Below are 16,354 nucleotides of genomic sequence, written 5' to 3'. Positions count from 1 at the left end.
AGGTGCAGCTCTTTAACTTACCTAAAAGGGAGGGCGGAGAGAAGACAAGGAAGGTGAATGAGGTGTTCCAATGTGAAATGCCGGAAACACAGAAACACAGACGACACACAACAAGAGGTGGCAATCTATTCATTAATTGCATTTAATCAATGAGCTCATTATCACTCATGCATTGTCCAACAGGTGTTGAAATAATGGGATTAAAAGGGGAGATCCCTTCAGAAAGACAGAAACAATAGCAAAGACAAAAAACACTTTTGGAATCTGCTTTTAGTCAACACATAAGGAAAGGGTGCACCGGTCCTGGAAATACTGCAATACCAGGTCAATGCGTGGAGTGGACAGAGCAAGCTCTATTTCCATCTCCCTGTTCTAAAAATCCATTTAATATATGGTCCCCAGATAGGGGACGTATCAGATATTAAACTGATAAGAACAGATACTACACTTGATCTTAGCCAAAAGGCCGAGAAGCGATAACCCGAACGGGCCGCGCGTTGCCCGAGCCTGCCCGATACTGCTGTTCAGCCCTTGCAGCGATTCAGCCTACTTCTAGGCAATTCCATGGGGCCCTGCAGGCTCACACACTCACAGCTACACGGGAGGTGAATAAAGGCCGGAGAGGAAGCCAGACAGGATTTGCTTCTTTTGCTTGCACCACAATGCAGTGCTGAAAGAGGAGGAATCTACATAAAAACGCCTTCCTGGCAACGCCCAAATGCCCTGCTGCCATGCAGATAAACACTGGCAGCGGCAGCAAGTGCATGCCCACAGCCACCCCTTGTTCCTTCACACCTTGTATCAGCTGTAATCCAGTCCAGTCCAGTGCTGCCTGCTGAGCAGCACTGACCAACACTGCCTGGGCCCAGGCTTTTATCTCTGAGGCCCCATTATGATGTCAGAAAGCTGGCTCTGGAATCCTGAGGGCTCCACTATGACACGTGCAAAGTTCCGTCTGAACTTTATATAAGACGGTGAGGCTCAGTCAGTCACTCAGTGTTGCCTGAGAGGGCAACACTGCAACAGCCGGCCGCCAGGCTGTCTTTTTTTTTGCACAGCTAGTTGCCTCCAGGAGGCCACAAGAGGGAGACAAGGGACTGCAAAATGGAAAATAGGCATCCACCAACTTTACAGACAACTTCTCCTTGCTCCTACAACCTCCATCCTTGCACAGTTTGTTATTCTTCTAGGTAACATAGTAACAAATCCAAATTGCTGCTCTCTTTGTAGGCAAGCAAGGCTTTGTTGCAACTGCAATTCTTACTTCTTCTTGAAATGTAGGGACGACAGTACATTCCATCACATCCATCTAGTGTACACAGGTAGGTCCATTGTGGCGGGCAGGCGAGCGGGCGGGCTGCTTTATTGGCTGTTTGCTGTTCCCCTACTCCACTCCACTATTTGACTGTTGTGCTGCATCAATCAATCAATCAATCAATCAATCAATCAATCAATCAATCAATCAATCAATCAATCAATCAGTGGCTGGCTCAGGTGCAGCTCTTTAACTTACCTAAAAGGGAGGGCGGAGAGAAGACAAGGAAGGTGAATGAGGTGTTCCAATGTGAAATGCCGGAAACACAGAAACACAGACGACACACAACAAGAGGTGGCAATCTATTCATTAATTGCATTTAATCAATGAGCTCATTATCACTCATGCATTGTCCAACAGGTGTTGAAATAATGGGATTAAAAGGGGAGATCCCTTCAGAAAGACAGAAACAATAGCAAAGACAAAAAACACTTTTGGAATCTGCTTTTAGTCAACACATAAGGAAAGGGTGCACCGGTCCTGGAAATACTGCAATACCAGGTCAATGCGTGGAGTGGACAGAGCAAGCTCTATTTCCATCTCCCTGTTCTAAAAATCCATTTAATATATGGTCCCCAGATAGGGGACGTATCAGATATTAAACTGATAAGAACAGATACTACACTTGATCTTAGCCAAAAGGCCGAGAAGCGATAACCCGAACGGGCCGCGCGTTGCCCGAGCCTGCCCGATACTGCTGTTCAGCCCTTGCAGCGATTCAGCCTACTTCTAGGCAATTCCATGGGGCCCTGCAGGCTCACACACTCACAGCTACACGGGAGGTGAATAAAGGCCGGAGAGGAAGCCAGACAGGATTTGCTTCTTTTGCTTGCACCACAATGCAGTGCTGAAAGAGGAGGAATCTACATAAAAACGCCTTCCTGGCAACGCCCAAATGCCCTGCTGCCATGCAGATAAACACTGGCAGCGGCAGCAAGTGCATGCCCACAGCCACCCCTTGTTCCTTCACACCTTGTATCAGCTGTAATCCAGTCCAGTCCAGTGCTGCCTGCTGAGCAGCACTGACCAACACTGCCTGGGCCCAGGCTTTTATCTCTGAGGCCCCATTATGATGTCAGAAAGCTGGCTCTGGAATCCTGAGGGCTCCACTATGACACGTGCAAAGTTCCGTCTGAACTTTATATAAGACGGTGAGGCTCAGTCAGTCACTCAGTGTTGCCTGAGAGGGCAACACTGCAACAGCCGGCCGCCAGGCTGTCTTTTTTTTTGCACAGCTAGTTGCCTCCAGGAGGCCACAAGAGGGAGACAAGGGACTGCAAAATGGAAAATAGGCATCCACCAACTTTACAGACAACTTCTCCTTGCTCCTACAACCTCCATCCTTGCACAGTTTGTTATTCTTCTAGGTAACATAGTAACAAATCCAAATTGCTGCTCTCTTTGTAGGCAAGCAAGGCTTTGTTGCAACTGCAATTCTTACTTCTTCTTGAAATGTAGGGACGACAGTACATTCCATCACATCCATCTAGTGTACACAGGTAGGTCCATTGTGGCGGGCAGGCGAGCGGGCGGGCTGCTTTATTGGCTGTTTGCTGTTCCCCTACTCCACTCCACTATTTGACTGTTGTGCTGCATCAATCAATCAATCAATCAATCAATCAATCAATCAATCAATCAATCAATCAGTGGCTGGCTCAGGTGCAGCTCTTTAACTTACCTAAAAGGGAGGGCGGAGAGAAGACAAGGAAGGTGAATGAGGTGTTCCAATGTGAAATGCCGGAAACACAGAAACACAGACGACACACAACAAGAGGTGGCAATCTATTCATTAATTGCATTTAATCAATGAGCTCATTATCACTCATGCATTGTCCAACAGGTGTTGAAATAATGGGATTAAAAGGGGAGATCCCTTCAGAAAGACAGAAACAATAGCAAAGACAAAAAACACTTTTGGAATCTGCTTTTAGTCAACACATAAGGAAAGGGTGCACCGGTCCTGGAAATACTGCAATACCAGGTCAATGCGTGGAGTGGACAGAGCAAGCTCTATTTCCATCTCCCTGTTCTAAAAATCCATTTAATATATGGTCCCCAGATAGGGGACGTATCAGATATTAAACTGATAAGAACAGATACTACACTTGATCTTAGCCAAAAGGCCGAGAAGCGATAACCCGAACGGGCCGCGCGTTGCCCGAGCCTGCCCGATACTGCTGTTCAGCCCTTGCAGCGATTCAGCCTACTTCTAGGCAATTCCATGGGGCCCTGCAGGCTCACACACTCACAGCTACACGGGAGGTGAATAAAGGCCGGAGAGGAAGCCAGACAGGATTTGCTTCTTTTGCTTGCACCACAATGCAGTGCTGAAAGAGGAGGAATCTACATAAAAACGCCTTCCTGGCAACGCCCAAATGCCCTGCTGCCATGCAGATAAACACTGGCAGCGGCAGCAAGTGCATGCCCACAGCCACCCCTTGTTCCTTCACACCTTGTATCAGCTGTAATCCAGTCCAGTCCAGTGCTGCCTGCTGAGCAGCACTGACCAACACTGCCTGGGCCCAGGCTTTTATCTCTGAGGCCCCATTATGATGTCAGAAAGCTGGCTCTGGAATCCTGAGGGCTCCACTATGACACGTGCAAAGTTCCGTCTGAACTTTATATAAGACGGTGAGGCTCAGTCAGTCACTCAGTGTTGCCTGAGAGGGCAACACTGCAACAGCCGGCCGCCAGGCTGTCTTTTTTTTTGCACAGCTAGTTGCCTCCAGGAGGCCACAAGAGGGAGACAAGGGACTGCAAAATGGAAAATAGGCATCCACCAACTTTACAGACAACTTCTCCTTGCTCCTACAACCTCCATCCTTGCACAGTTTGTTATTCTTCTAGGTAACATAGTAACAAATCCAAATTGCTGCTCTCTTTGTAGGCAAGCAAGGCTTTGTTGCAACTGCAATTCTTACTTCTTCTTGAAATGTAGGGACGACAGTACATTCCATCACATCCATCTAGTGTACACAGGTAGGTCCATTGTGGCGGGCAGGCGAGCGGGCGGGCTGCTTTATTGGCTGTTTGCTGTTCCCCTACTCCACTCCACTATTTGACTGTTGTGCTGCATCAATCAATCAATCAATCAATCAATCAATCAATCAATCAATCAGTGGCTGGCTCAGGTGCAGCTCTTTAACTTACCTAAAAGGGAGGGCGGAGAGAAGACAAGGAAGGTGAATGAGGTGTTCCAATGTGAAATGCCGGAAACACAGAAACACAGACGACACACAACAAGAGGTGGCAATCTATTCATTAATTGCATTTAATCAATGAGCTCATTATCACTCATGCATTGTCCAACAGGTGTTGAAATAATGGGATTAAAAGGGGAGATCCCTTCAGAAAGACAGAAACAATAGCAAAGACAAAAAACACTTTTGGAATCTGCTTTTAGTCAACACATAAGGAAAGGGTGCACCGGTCCTGGAAATACTGCAATACCAGGTCAATGCGTGGAGTGGACAGAGCAAGCTCTATTTCCATCTCCCTGTTCTAAAAATCCATTTAATATATGGTCCCCAGATAGGGGACGTATCAGATATTAAACTGATAAGAACAGATACTACACTTGATCTTAGCCAAAAGGCCGAGAAGCGATAACCCGAACGGGCCGCGCGTTGCCCGAGCCTGCCCGATACTGCTGTTCAGCCCTTGCAGCGATTCAGCCTACTTCTAGGCAATTCCATGGGGCCCTGCAGGCTCACACACTCACAGCTACACGGGAGGTGAATAAAGGCCGGAGAGGAAGCCAGACAGGATTTGCTTCTTTTGCTTGCACCACAATGCAGTGCTGAAAGAGGAGGAATCTACATAAAAACGCCTTCCTGGCAACGCCCAAATGCCCTGCTGCCATGCAGATAAACACTGGCAGCGGCAGCAAGTGCATGCCCACAGCCACCCCTTGTTCCTTCACACCTTGTATCAGCTGTAATCCAGTCCAGTCCAGTGCTGCCTGCTGAGCAGCACTGACCAACACTGCCTGGGCCCAGGCTTTTATCTCTGAGGCCCCATTATGATGTCAGAAAGCTGGCTCTGGAATCCTGAGGGCTCCACTATGACACGTGCAAAGTTCCGTCTGAACTTTATATAAGACGGTGAGGCTCAGTCAGTCACTCAGTGTTGCCTGAGAGGGCAACACTGCAACAGCCGGCCGCCAGGCTGTCTTTTTTTTGCACAGCTAGTTGCCTCCAGGAGGCCACAAGAGGGAGACAAGGGACTGCAAAATGGAAAATAGGCATCCACCAACTTTACAGACAACTTCTCCTTGCTCCTACAACCTCCATCCTTGCACAGTTTGTTATTCTTCTAGGTAACATAGTAACAAATCCAAATTGCTGCTCTCTTTGTAGGCAAGCAAGGCTTTGTTGCAACTGCAATTCTTACTTCTTCTTGAAATGTAGGGACGACAGTACATTCCATCACATCCATCTAGTGTACACAGGTAGGTCCATTGTGGCGGGCAGGCGAGCGGGCGGGCTGCTTTATTGGCTGTTTGCTGTTCCCCTACTCCACTCCACTATTTGACTGTTGTGCTGCATCAATCAATCAATCAATCAATCAATCAATCAATCAATCAATCAATCAGTGGCTGGCTCAGGTGCAGCTCTTTAACTTACCTAAAAGGGAGGGCGGAGAGAAGACAAGGAAGGTGAATGAGGTGTTCCAATGTGAAATGCCGGAAACACAGAAACACAGACGACACACAACAAGAGGTGGCAATCTATTCATTAATTGCATTTAATCAATGAGCTCATTATCACTCATGCATTGTCCAACAGGTGTTGAAATAATGGGATTAAAAGGGGAGATCCCTTCAGAAAGACAGAAACAATAGCAAAGACAAAAAACACTTTTGGAATCTGCTTTTAGTCAACACATAAGGAAAGGGTGCACCGGTCCTGGAAATACTGCAATACCAGGTCAATGCGTGGAGTGGACAGAGCAAGCTCTATTTCCATCTCCCTGTTCTAAAAATCCATTTAATATATGGTCCCCAGATAGGGGACGTATCAGATATTAAACTGATAAGAACAGATACTACACTTGATCTTAGCCAAAAGGCCGAGAAGCGATAACCCGAACGGGCCGCGCGTTGCCCGAGCCTGCCCGATACTGCTGTTCAGCCCTTGCAGCGATTCAGCCTACTTCTAGGCAATTCCATGGGGCCCTGCAGGCTCACACACTCACAGCTACACGGGAGGTGAATAAAGGCCGGAGAGGAAGCCAGACAGGATTTGCTTCTTTTGCTTGCACCACAATGCAGTGCTGAAAGAGGAGGAATCTACATAAAAACGCCTTCCTGGCAACGCCCAAATGCCCTGCTGCCATGCAGATAAACACTGGCAGCGGCAGCAAGTGCATGCCCACAGCCACCCCTTGTTCCTTCACACCTTGTATCAGCTGTAATCCAGTCCAGTCCAGTGCTGCCTGCTGAGCAGCACTGACCAACACTGCCTGGGCCCAGGCTTTTATCTCTGAGGCCCCATTATGATGTCAGAAAGCTGGCTCTGGAATCCTGAGGGCTCCACTATGACACGTGCAAAGTTCCGTCTGAACTTTATATAAGACGGTGAGGCTCAGTCAGTCACTCAGTGTTGCCTGAGAGGGCAACACTGCAACAGCCGGCCGCCAGGCTGTCTTTTTTTTTGCACAGCTAGTTGCCTCCAGGAGGCCACAAGAGGGAGACAAGGGACTGCAAAATGGAAAATAGGCATCCACCAACTTTACAGACAACTTCTCCTTGCTCCTACAACCTCCATCCTTGCACAGTTTGTTATTCTTCTAGGTAACATAGTAACAAATCCAAATTGCTGCTCTCTTTGTAGGCAAGCAAGGCTTTGTTGCAACTGCAATTCTTACTTCTTCTTGAAATGTAGGGACGACAGTACATTCCATCACAACCATCTAGTGTACACAGGTAGGTCCATTGTGGCGGGCAGGCGAGCGGGCGGGCTGCTTTATTGGCTGTTTGCTGTTCCCCTACTCCACTCCACTATTTGACTGTTGTGCTGCATCAATCAATCAATCAATCAATCAATCAATCAATCAATCAGTGGCTGGCTCAGGTGCAGCTCTTTAACTTACCTAAAAGGGAGGGCGGAGAGAAGACAAGGAAGGTGAATGAGGTGTTCCAATGTGAAATGCCGGAAACACAGAAACACAGACGACACACAACAAGAGGTGGCAATCTATTCATTAATTGCATTTAATCAATGAGCTCATTATCACTCATGCATTGTCCAACAGGTGTTGAAATAATGGGATTAAAAGGGGAGATCCCTTCAGAAAGACAGAAACAATAGCAAAGACAAAAAACACTTTTGGAATCTGCTTTTAGTCAACACATAAGGAAAGGGTGCACCGGTCCTGGAAATACTGCAATACCAGGTCAATGCGTGGAGTGGACAGAGCAAGCTCTATTTCCATCTCCCTGTTCTAAAAATCCATTTAATATATGGTCCCCAGATAGGGGACGTATCAGATATTAAACTGATAAGAACAGATACTACACTTGATCTTAGCCAAAAGGCCGAGAAGCGATAACCCGAACGGGCCGCGCGTTGCCCGAGCCTGCCCGATACTGCTGTTCAGCCCTTGCAGCGATTCAGCCTACTTCTAGGCAATTCCATGGGGCCCTGCAGGCTCACACACTCACAGCTACACGGGAGGTGAATAAAGGCCGGAGAGGAAGCCAGACAGGATTTGCTTCTTTTGCTTGCACCACAATGCAGTGCTGAAAGAGGAGGAATCTACATAAAAACGCCTTCCTGGCAACGCCCAAATGCCCTGCTGCCATGCAGATAAACACTGGCAGCGGCAGCAAGTGCATGCCCACAGCCACCCCTTGTTCCTTCACACCTTGTATCAGCTGTAATCCAGTCCAGTCCAGTGCTGCCTGCTGAGCAGCACTGACCAACACTGCCTGGGCCCAGGCTTTTATCTCTGAGGCCCCATTATGATGTCAGAAAGCTGGCTCTGGAATCCTGAGGGCTCCACTATGACACGTGCAAAGTTCCGTCTGAACTTTATATAAGACGGTGAGGCTCAGTCAGTCACTCAGTGTTGCCTGAGAGGGCAACACTGCAACAGCCGGCCGCCAGGCTGTCTTTTTTTTGCACAGCTAGTTGCCTCCAGGAGGCCACAAGAGGGAGACAAGGGACTGCAAAATGGAAAATAGGCATCCACCAACTTTACAGACAACTTCTCCTTGCTCCTACAACCTCCATCCTTGCACAGTTTGTTATTCTTCTAGGTAACATAGTAACAAATCCAAATTGCTGCTCTCTTTGTAGGCAAGCAAGGCTTTGTTGCAACTGCAATTCTTACTTCTTCTTGAAATGTAGGGACGACAGTACATTCCATCACATCCATCTAGTGTACACAGGTAGGTCCATTGTGGCGGGCAGGCGAGCGGGCGGGCTGCTTTATTGGCTGTTTGCTGTTCCCCTACTCCACTCCACTATTTGACTGTTGTGCTGCATCAATCAATCAATCAATCAATCAATCAATCAATCAATCAATCAATCAATCAATCAATCAGTGGCTGGCTCAGGTGCAGCTCTTTAACTTACCTAAAAGGGAGGGCGGAGAGAAGACAAGGAAGGTGAATGAGGTGTTCCAATGTGAAATGCCGGAAACACAGAAACACAGACGACACACAACAAGAGGTGGCAATCTATTCATTAATTGCATTTAATCAATGAGCTCATTATCACTCATGCATTGTCCAACAGGTGTTGAAATAATGGGATTAAAAGGGGAGATCCCTTCAGAAAGACAGAAACAATAGCAAAGACAAAAAACACTTTTGGAATCTGCTTTTAGTCAACACATAAGGAAAGGGTGCACCGGTCCTGGAAATACTGCAATACCAGGTCAATGCGTGGAGTGGACAGAGCAAGCTCTATTTCCATCTCCCTGTTCTAAAAATCCATTTAATATATGGTCCCCAGATAGGGGACGTATCAGATATTAAACTGATAAGAACAGATACTACACTTGATCTTAGCCAAAAGGCCGAGAAGCGATAACCCGAACGGGCCGCGCGTTGCCCGAGCCTGCCCGATACTGCTGTTCAGCCCTTGCAGCGATTCAGCCTACTTCTAGGCAATTCCATGGGGCCCTGCAGGCTCACACACTCACAGCTACACGGGAGGTGAATAAAGGCCGGAGAGGAAGCCAGACAGGATTTGCTTCTTTTGCTTGCACCACAATGCAGTGCTGAAAGAGGAGGAATCTACATAAAAACGCCTTCCTGGCAACGCCCAAATGCCCTGCTGCCATGCAGATAAACACTGGCAGCGGCAGCAAGTGCATGCCCACAGCCACCCCTTGTTCCTTCACACCTTGTATCAGCTGTAATCCAGTCCAGTCCAGTGCTGCCTGCTGAGCAGCACTGACCAACACTGCCTGGGCCCAGGCTTTTATCTCTGAGGCCCCATTATGATGTCAGAAAGCTGGCTCTGGAATCCTGAGGGCTCCACTATGACACGTGCAAAGTTCCGTCTGAACTTTATATAAGACGGTGAGGCTCAGTCAGTCACTCAGTGTTGCCTGAGAGGGCAACACTGCAACAGCCGGCCGCCAGGCTGTCTTTTTTTTGCACAGCTAGTTGCCTCCAGGAGGCCACAAGAGGGAGACAAGGGACTGCAAAATGGAAAATAGGCATCCACCAACTTTACAGACAACTTCTCCTTGCTCCTACAACCTCCATCCTTGCACAGTTTGTTATTCTTCTAGGTAACATAGTAACAAATCCAAATTGCTGCTCTCTTTGTAGGCAAGCAAGGCTTTGTTGCAACTGCAATTCTTACTTCTTCTTGAAATGTAGGGACGACAGTACATTCCATCACATCCATCTAGTGTACACAGGTAGGTCCATTGTGGCGGGCAGGCGAGCGGGCGGGCTGCTTTATTGGCTGTTTGCTGTTCCCCTACTCCACTCCACTATTTGACTGTTGTGCTGCATCAATCAATCAATCAATCAATCAATCAATCAATCAATCAATCAGTGGCTGGCTCAGGTGCAGCTCTTTAACTTACCTAAAAGGGAGGGCGGAGAGAAGACAAGGAAGGTGAATGAGGTGTTCCAATGTGAAATGCCGGAAACACAGAAACACAGACGACACACAACAAGAGGTGGCAATCTATTCATTAATTGCATTTAATCAATGAGCTCATTATCACTCATGCATTGTCCAACAGGTGTTGAAATAATGGGATTAAAAGGGGAGATCCCTTCAGAAAGACAGAAACAATAGCAAAGACAAAAAACACTTTTGGAATCTGCTTTTAGTCAACACATAAGGAAAGGGTGCACCGGTCCTGGAAATACTGCAATACCAGGTCAATGCGTGGAGTGGACAGAGCAAGCTCTATTTCCATCTCCCTGTTCTAAAAATCCATTTAATATATGGTCCCCAGATAGGGGACGTATCAGATATTAAACTGATAAGAACAGATACTACACTTGATCTTAGCCAAAAGGCCGAGAAGCGATAACCCGAACGGGCCGCGCGTTGCCCGAGCCTGCCCGATACTGCTGTTCAGCCCTTGCAGCGATTCAGCCTACTTCTAGGCAATTCCATGGGGCCCTGCAGGCTCACACACTCACGGCTACACGGGAGGTGAATAAAGGCCGGAGAGGAAGCCAGACAGGATTTGCTTCTTTTGCTTGCACCACAATGCAGTGCTGAAAGAGGAGGAATCTACATAAAAACGCCTTCCTGGCAACGCCCAAATGCCCTGCTGCCATGCAGATAAACACTGGCAGCGGCAGCAAGTGCATGCCCACAGCCACCCCTTGTTCCTTCACACCTTGTATCAGCTGTAATCCAGTCCAGTCCAGTGCTGCCTGCTGAGCAGCACTGACCAACACTGCCTGGGCCCAGGCTTTTATCTCTGAGGCCCCATTATGATGTCAGAAAGCTGGCTCTGGAATCCTGAGGGCTCCACTATGACACGTGCAAAGTTCCGTCTGAACTTTATATAAGACGGTGAGGCTCAGTCAGTCACTCAGTGTTGCCTGAGAGGGCAACACTGCAACAGCCGGCCGCCAGGCTGTCTTTTTTTTGCACAGCTAGTTGCCTCCAGGAGGCCACAAGAGGGAGACAAGGGACTGCAAAATGGAAAATAGGCATCCACCAACTTTACAGACAACTTCTCCTTGCTCCTACAACCTCCATCCTTGCACAGTTTGTTATTCTTCTAGGTAACATAGTAACAAATCCAAATTGCTGCTCTCTTTGTAGGCAAGCAAGGCTTTGTTGCAACTGCAATTCTTACTTCTTCTTGAAATGTAGGGACGACAGTACATTCCATCACATCCATCTAGTGTACACAGGTAGGTCCATTGTGGCGGGCAGGCGAGCGGGCGGGCTGCTTTATTGGCTGTTTGCTGTTCCCCTACTCCACTCCACTATTTGACTGTTGTGCTGCATCAATCAATCAATCAATCAATCAATCAATCAATCAATCAATCAATCAATCAATCAATCAATCAGTGGCTGGCTCAGGTGCAGCTCTTTAACTTACCTAAAAGGGAGGGCGGAGAGAAGACAAGGAAGGTGAATGAGGTGTTCCAATGTGAAATGCCGGAAACACAGAAACACAGACGACACACAACAAGAGGTGGCAATCTATTCATTAATTGCATTTAATCAATGAGCTCATTATCACTCATGCATTGTCCAACAGGTGTTGAAATAATGGGATTAAAAGGGGAGATCCCTTCAGAAAGACAGAAACAATAGCAAAGACAAAAAACACTTTTGGAATCTGCTTTTAGTCAACACATAAGGAAAGGGTGCACCGGTCCTGGAAATACTGCAATACCAGGTCAATGCGTGGAGTGGACAGAGCAAGCTCTATTTCCATCTCCCTGTTCTAAAAATCCATTTAATATATGGTCCCCAGATAGGGGACGTATCAGATATTAAACTGATAAGAACAGATACTACACTTGATCTTAGCCAAAAGGCCGAGAAGCGATAACCCGAACGGGCCGCGCGTTGCCCGAGCCTGCCCGATACTGCTGTTCAGCCCTTGCAGCGATTCAGCCTACTTCTAGGCAATTCCATGGGGCCCTGCAGGCTCACACACTCACAGCTACACGGGAGGTGAATAAAGGCCGGAGAGGAAGCCAGACAGGATTTGCTTCTTTTGCTTGCACCACAATGCAGTGCTGAAAGAGGAGGAATCTACATAAAAACGCCTTCCTGGCAACGCCCAAATGCCCTGCTGCCATGCAGATAAACACTGGCAGCGGCAGCAAGTGCATGCCCACAGCCACCCCTTGTTCCTTCACACCTTGTATCAGCTGTAATCCAGTCCAGTCCAGTGCTGCCTGCTGAGCAGCACTGACCAACACTGCCTGGGCCCAGGCTTTTATCTCTGAGGCCCCATTATGATGTCAGAAAGCTGGCTCTGGAATCCTGAGGGCTCCACTATGACACGTGCAAAGTTCCGTCTGAACTTTATATAAGACGGTGAGGCTCAGTCAGTCACTCAGTGTTGCCTGAGAGGGCAACACTGCAACAGCCGGCCGCCAGGCTGTCTTTTTTTTGCACAGCTAGTTGCCTCCAGGAGGCCACAAGAGGGAGACAAGGGACTGCAAAATGGAAAATAGGCATCCACCAACTTTACAGACAACTTCTCCTTGCTCCTACAACCTCCATCCTTGCACAGTTTGTTATTCTTCTAGGTAACATAGTAACAAATCCAAATTGCTGCTCTCTTTGTAGGCAAGCAAGGCTTTGTTGCAACTGCAATTCTTACTTCTTCTTGAAATGTAGGGACGACAGTACATTCCATCACATCCATCTAGTGTACACAGGTAGGTCCATTGTGGCGGGCAGGCGAGCGGGCGGGCTGCTTTATTGGCTGTTTGCTGTTCCCCTACTCCACTCCACTATTTGACTGTTGTGCTGCATCAATCAATCAATCAATCAATCAATCAATCAATCAATCAATCAATCAATCAATCAGTGGCTGGCTCAGGTGCAGCTCTTTAACTTACCTAAAAGGGAGGGCGGAGAGAAGACAAGGAAGGTGAATGAGGTGTTCCAATGTGAAATGCCGGAAACACAGAAACACAGACGACACACAACAAGAGGTGGCAATCTATTCATTAATTGCATTTAATCAATGAGCTCATTATCACTCATGCATTGTCCAACAGGTGTTGAAATAATGGGATTAAAAGGGGAGATCCCTTCAGAAAGACAGAAACAATAGCAAAGACAAAAAACACTTTTGGAATCTGCTTTTAGTCAACACATAAGGAAAGGGTGCACCGGTCCTGGAAATACTGCAATACCAGGTCAATGCGTGGAGTGGACAGAGCAAGCTCTATTTCCATCTCCCTGTTCTAAAAATCCATTTAATATATGGTCCCCAGATAGGGGACGTATCAGATATTAAACTGATAAGAACAGATACTACACTTGATCTTAGCCAAAAGGCCGAGAAGCGATAACCCGAACGGGCCGCGCGTTGCCCGAGCCTGCCCGATACTGCTGTTCAGCCCTTGCAGCGATTCAGCCTACTTCTAGGCAATTCCATGGGGCCCTGCAGGCTCACACACTCACAGCTACACGGGAGGTGAATAAAGGCCGGAGAGGAAGCCAGACAGGATTTGCTTCTTTTGCTTGCACCACAATGCAGTGCTGAAAGAGGAGGAATCTACATAAAAACGCCTTCCTGGCAACGCCCAAATGCCCTGCTGCCATGCAGATAAACACTGGCAGCGGCAGCAAGTGCATGCCCACAGCCACCCCTTGTTCCTTCACACCTTGTATCAGCTGTAATCCAGTCCAGTCCAGTGCTGCCTGCTGAGCAGCACTGACCAACACTGCCTGGGCCCAGGCTTTTATCTCTGAGGCCCCATTATGATGTCAGAAAGCTGGCTCTGGAATCCTGAGGGCTCCACTATGACACGTGCAAAGTTCCGTCTGAACTTTATATAAGACGGTGAGGCTCAGTCAGTCACTCAGTGTTGCCTGAGAGGGCAACACTGCAACAGCCGGCCGCCAGGCTGTCTTTTTTTTGCACAGCTAGTTGCCTCCAGGAGGCCACAAGAGGGAGACAAGGGACTGCAAAATGGAAAATAGGCATCCACCAACTTTACAGACAACTTCTCCTTGCTCCTACAACCTCCATCCTTGCACAGTTTGTTATTCTTCTAGGTAACATAGTAACAAATCCAAATTGCTGCTCTCTTTGTAGGCAAGCAAGGCTTTGTTGCAACTGCAATTCTTACTTCTTCTTGAAATGTAGGGACGACAGTACATTCCATCACATCCATCTAGTGTACACAGGTAGGTCCATTGTGGCGGGCAGGCGAGCGGGCGGGCTGCTTTATTGGCTGTTTGCTGTTCCCCTACTCCACTCCACTATTTGACTGTTGTGCTGCATCAATCAATCAATCAATCAATCAATCAATCAATCAATCAATCAATCAATCAATCAATCAGTGGCTGGCTCAGGTGCAGCTCTTTAACTTACCTAAAAGGGAGGGCGGAGAGAAGACAAGGAAGGTGAATGAGGTGTTCCAATGTGAAATGCCGGAAACACAGAAACACAGACGACACACAACAAGAGGTGGCAATCTATTCATTAATTGCATTTAATCAATGAGCTCATTATCACTCATGCATTGTCCAACAGGTGTTGAAATAATGGGATTAAAAGGGGAGATCCCTTCAGAAAGACAGAAACAATAGCAAAGACAAAAAACACTTTTGGAATCTGCTTTTAGTCAACACATAAGGAAAGGGTGCACCGGTCCTGGAAATACTGCAATACCAGGTCAATGCGTGGAGTGGACAGAGCAAGCTCTATTTCCATCTCCCTGTTCTAAAAATCCATTTAATATATGGTCCCCAGATAGGGGACGTATCAGATATTAAACTGATAAGAACAGATACTACACTTGATCTTAGCCAAAAGGCCGAGAAGCGATAACCCGAACGGGCCGCGCGTTGCCCGAGCCTGCCCGATACTGCTGTTCAGCCCTTGCAGCGATTCAGCCTACTTCTAGGCAATTCCATGGGGCCCTGCAGGCTCACACACTCACAGCTACACGGGAGGTGAATAAAGGCCGGAGAGGAAGCCAGACAGGATTTGCTTCTTTTGCTTGCACCACAATGCAGTGCTGAAAGAGGAGGAATCTACATAAAAACGCCTTCCTGGCAACGCCCAAATGCCCTGCTGCCATGCAGATAAACACTGGCAGCGGCAGCAAGTGCATGCCCACAGCCACCCCTTGTTCCTTCACACCTTGTATCAGCTGTAATCCAGTCCAGTCCAGTGCTGCCTGCTGAGCAGCACTGACCAACACTGCCTGGGCCCAGGCTTTTATCTCTGAGGCCCCATTATGATGTCAGAAAGCTGGCTCTGGAATCCTGAGGGCTCCACTATGACACGTGCAAAGTTCCGTCTGAACTTTATATAAGACGGTGAGGCTCAGTCAGTCACTCAGTGTTGCCTGAGAGGGCAACACTGCAACAGCCGGCCGCCAGGCTGTCTTTTTTTTGCACAGCTAGTTGCCTCCAGGAGGCCACAAGAGGGAGACAAGGGACTGCAAAATGGAAAATAGGCATCCACCAACTTTACAGACAACTTCTCCTTGCTCCTACAACCTCCATCCTTGCACAGTTTGTTATTCTTCTAGGTAACATAGTAACAAATCCAAATTGCTGCTCTCTTTGTAGGCAAGCAAGGCTTTGTTGCAACTGCAATTCTTACTTCTTCTTGAAATGTAGGGACGACAGTACATTCCATCACATCCATCTAGTGTACACAGGTAGGTCCATTGTGGCGGGCAGGCGAGCGGGCGGGCTGCTTTATTGGCTGTTTGCTGTTCCCCTACTCCACTCCACTATTTGACTGTTGTGCTGCATCAATCAATCAATCAATCAATCAATCAATCAATCAATCAATCAATCAATCAGTGGCTGGCTCAGGTGCAGCTCTTTAACTTACCTAAAAGGGAGGGCGGAGAGAAGACAAGGAAGGTGAATGAGGTGTTCC

General features: G+C 47.8%; 11 non-coding genes across 11 annotated transcripts; all 11 read right to left on the bottom strand.

The window, feature by feature from the left end:
- Positions 1–287: 287 nt before the first annotated feature.
- LOC142688464 (U2 spliceosomal RNA) lies at positions 288–478 on the bottom strand. The gene has a single exon (XR_012857545.1). It is a non-coding gene; the product is annotated as a U2 spliceosomal RNA (small nuclear RNA).
- A 1,301-nt stretch (positions 479–1,779) lies between these two features.
- LOC142688463 (U2 spliceosomal RNA) lies at positions 1,780–1,970 on the bottom strand. The gene has a single exon (XR_012857544.1). It is a non-coding gene; the product is annotated as a U2 spliceosomal RNA (small nuclear RNA).
- Positions 1,971–3,259: 1,289 nt separating this feature from the next.
- Positions 3,260–3,450, bottom strand: LOC142688462 (U2 spliceosomal RNA). Its single transcript, XR_012857543.1, has one exon. It is a non-coding gene; the product is annotated as a U2 spliceosomal RNA (small nuclear RNA).
- Positions 3,451–4,731: 1,281 nt separating this feature from the next.
- LOC142688461 (U2 spliceosomal RNA) lies at positions 4,732–4,922 on the bottom strand. The gene has a single exon (XR_012857542.1). It is a non-coding gene; the product is annotated as a U2 spliceosomal RNA (small nuclear RNA).
- A 1,284-nt stretch (positions 4,923–6,206) lies between these two features.
- LOC142688459 (U2 spliceosomal RNA) lies at positions 6,207–6,397 on the bottom strand. The gene has a single exon (XR_012857541.1). It is a non-coding gene; the product is annotated as a U2 spliceosomal RNA (small nuclear RNA).
- Positions 6,398–7,674: 1,277 nt separating this feature from the next.
- Positions 7,675–7,865, bottom strand: LOC142688458 (U2 spliceosomal RNA). Its single transcript, XR_012857540.1, has one exon. It is a non-coding gene; the product is annotated as a U2 spliceosomal RNA (small nuclear RNA).
- A 1,296-nt stretch (positions 7,866–9,161) lies between these two features.
- Positions 9,162–9,352, bottom strand: LOC142688457 (U2 spliceosomal RNA). Its single transcript, XR_012857539.1, has one exon. It is a non-coding gene; the product is annotated as a U2 spliceosomal RNA (small nuclear RNA).
- A 1,280-nt stretch (positions 9,353–10,632) lies between these two features.
- On the bottom strand, positions 10,633–10,823 carry LOC142688456 (U2 spliceosomal RNA). Its single transcript, XR_012857538.1, has one exon. It is a non-coding gene; the product is annotated as a U2 spliceosomal RNA (small nuclear RNA).
- Positions 10,824–12,123: 1,300 nt separating this feature from the next.
- Positions 12,124–12,314, bottom strand: LOC142688455 (U2 spliceosomal RNA). The gene has a single exon (XR_012857537.1). It is a non-coding gene; the product is annotated as a U2 spliceosomal RNA (small nuclear RNA).
- Positions 12,315–13,606: 1,292 nt separating this feature from the next.
- LOC142688454 (U2 spliceosomal RNA) lies at positions 13,607–13,797 on the bottom strand. Its single transcript, XR_012857536.1, has one exon. It is a non-coding gene; the product is annotated as a U2 spliceosomal RNA (small nuclear RNA).
- Positions 13,798–15,093: 1,296 nt separating this feature from the next.
- On the bottom strand, positions 15,094–15,284 carry LOC142688452 (U2 spliceosomal RNA). The gene has a single exon (XR_012857534.1). It is a non-coding gene; the product is annotated as a U2 spliceosomal RNA (small nuclear RNA).
- Positions 15,285–16,354: the final 1,070 nt, after the last annotated feature.

This window comes from Rhinoderma darwinii (assembly GCF_050947455.1).
Source record: "Rhinoderma darwinii isolate aRhiDar2 chromosome 5 unlocalized genomic scaffold, aRhiDar2.hap1 SUPER_5_unloc_26, whole genome shotgun sequence".
Taxonomy (NCBI): domain Eukaryota; kingdom Metazoa; phylum Chordata; class Amphibia; order Anura; family Rhinodermatidae; genus Rhinoderma; species Rhinoderma darwinii.
Note: the sequence above shows the minus strand (reverse complement) of the source record. Positions and strands in the feature narration are given on the sequence as shown.